Source organism: Pseudoliparis swirei, chromosome 24, assembly GCF_029220125.1.
Source record: "Pseudoliparis swirei isolate HS2019 ecotype Mariana Trench chromosome 24, NWPU_hadal_v1, whole genome shotgun sequence".
NCBI classification, from domain to species: Eukaryota; Metazoa; Chordata; class Actinopteri; order Perciformes; family Liparidae; genus Pseudoliparis; species Pseudoliparis swirei.
Window position 1 is genome coordinate 2,739,804 of NC_079411.1, and position 2,969 is coordinate 2,742,772.

Consider the following 2,969-nt stretch of genomic DNA (forward strand, 5'->3'; position numbering starts at 1 on the left):
TCTTTTTGCACTTTTCCTCTCTTTTCTTTTCTTTTCTTTCCGTTTGTCTTAGTTACTGGGAAAGGACCCTCTACTTTTTGATCTTTCTGTGGCTTTTTTTCACTTTGTCGTGGGATCGGTGAACCCGCAAAACAATGGCGGGGGCCGTCGTTCTCTGCTCAGCTGATCCCCTGTGCAGGCAAACTTCTGCCTGGAGACAGACCTGTGATCCCCCTGGAGCTACGGAGGAGGGGTCAGGGGTGCAGATCGGGTGTCAAAGGGGTAAAAAGGGGATACAAACCCTGGGACCGTCGATCAAAGGGGGGCGTGAGGTCTTTGGCGAATAAAAGGGGATGAGGGGGGCTGGTAATGCCCAGAGGATCTTCCGTGAGCAGTCTTTTGTGCTTCACTGGGGCGGGCTGCCCGGATTCCGGATCTGGCGTCTTTGCCCGGCTTCAGGACTGTTCGGGCTGACAGAGACGCTACACAGGAGCGCTGTTGTAGCCCGAACATTGAACTGTTGGCCGTGGGGATGCGCCCGTACTATTTGCCGAGAGAGTTCACGTCCGCCATTGTGGTTGTCGTGATGCCCATCAGCTGCCTGAGGAAGCTGTGGACACCATCCACTCCACTGTGTCTGCTCTGCTGAATCATCAGCCTGGAGCATTCATGGCTATCACTGGTGACTTTAACCACACCACATTGGAAAAAGCTCTGCCAACCTTCCATCAATACATAGACTGCCCAACAAGGAACAATAAAACTCTGGACTTGCTGTATGCTAATACTAAGGCGATACAGTGCCACTGCCCTTCCCCTCGGCAGGTCTGATCATGACCTGGTCCGGCTGACACCCAGGTATGTTCCTCTGGTGAAGAGGCTGCGGTGACCACCAGGACTGTGAGGAGGTGGTCTCTGGAGGCTGACGCCTACAGGACTGCTTGAGTCAACGGACTGGGATGTGCTGTGTGGACCTGCAGGGAGGACATCAACAGTATGACCGACTGCATCACGGAATACATCAAGTTCTGTGAACACACCACCATCCCATCACGGACTGTGCGCTGTTTCCCCCAACAACAAGCCCTGGATCACCAGGGACCTGAAGCGCTTCTTAACATGAAGAAAGCTGCTTTCAGGTCTGGAGACGGGGATGAGCTGAGGAAAGCCCAGCGCAACCTAAAGGTGAAGCTCAGGAGGGCAAGGACTCCTACAGGAGGAAGCTGGAGCCAAACTCAGCTGAACAACACAAGGAGGTGTGGAAGGGCATGAAGCAGATAACTGGCTTCAAGGTGGGAGGAGACAGCCAGGGCTCCTGGAGAGGGCCAAGAGCTGAACTGTTTTTTCAATAGGTTCAGTTCACAGCCCTCCCGTCTCCTCCACACATCACACCTCCCAAACACCTCCTCCCCTCTGTCCCCCTGCTGAGCTGCACATCACGAGCCCTCAATAACAATGGGCTCCTCCACCTCCCCCTCTCTGTGACGACTGACCAGGTGAGAAGACAGCTGGAGAAACTACACCAGCGCAGAGCTGAAGGTCCTGATGGCATCAGCCCCAGGGTCCTAAAGACCTCGCCACCCAGCTGTCTGGTGTCCTGCAGCGCCCCTTCAACCTCAGCCTGAGGCTGGGGAAGTCCCGTGCTGTGGAAGCGTTGCCTGGTCCCTGTCCCCAAGAAGTCAACACCATCTGGCCTCAAGACTACCGACCGGTCGCCTCACCTCCCATGTGATGAAGGTGCTGGAGAGGCTGGTCTTGGCCACCTCCGGCCGCAGGTGAAATCGTCGCTGGACCCTCTGCAATTGCTTACCAGCCTCATGTGGGGGTGGACGACGCCATCATCTACCTGCTGAAGCTCAGTCGCACCTGGATGGAACCGGTGTCTCTGTGAGAGTCACTTTCTTTGACTTCTCCAGTGCATTTAACACCATCCAGCCACTGCTGCTGAGTGAGAAGCTGAGTGGCAGTTTCACGTCCACCATCTCCTGGATCACTGACTACCTCACAGGCAGACCACAGTTTGTCAGAATGGGCCGTGTGCTGTCTGGAACGGTGGTCAGTGGCCCACAGGGAACTGTTCTGTCTCCCTTCCTCTTCACCCTGTACACCAGTGACTTCCAGTACAACACGGAGTCATGCCATCTGCAGAAGTACTCTGATGATTCTGCAGTGGTCGGGTGTATTAGGGATGGACGGAGGAGGAGTACAGGGCAGTGGTGAGCGACTTTGTAAAGTGGGCCGATGAGAACCACCTGCGGCTGAACGTGGCCAAGACCAGAGAGATGGTGGTGGACTTCAGGAGGAAAGGGGACAGCTCCTACACCTCTGAGTGTCCTGGGAGTGGGCGTGGACATGGTGGAGAGTAGAAGTAGCTGGGGGTCTCCATCGACAGGCGACTGAACTGGAAAGCCAACATCAACGCTGTGTAGAAGAAGGGGATGAGTCGAGTCTTTTCCTGAGAAAGCGATCCTTCAGCGTGTGCAGCAAGATGCTGGAGTTATTCTACCAGTCGGTTGTCGCCAGTGTGCTGCACTTTGCCATTGTCTGCTGGGGAGCAGCATCGGAGCCGATGACACCAGCCGTCTTACCACACTGGTTAGGAAGGCTGGCTCCATCATCGGCTGCCAGCTGGAACACCTGGAACAGGTGGTGGAGATCGTTGAAGAAACTGGTGTCCATATTGGACACCCCCCCCACCACCTCCTAAGGGTCAGAGGATTTTGGCGTCTCCTCACCTCCGCTGCCAAAAGGGAGAACATTCCTGCCCGGCTTGACTCTACAACAGTTCACCTCTTGCCAGATCACTAACCCTTCTTATAGGAATTCTTTGTGTTGCTGCTACTTGACAAATTTCCCTTGGGATTAATAAAAATATTTTCTATCTATCTATCTATTCCTCGAAAAGGACATAAAAAGGGTGGTCTTACCTAAAGGAGGTCCACTTGAGGCCCATCAGGGCAGAAGTAGGCCTATTGATTGGTGCAAATGTA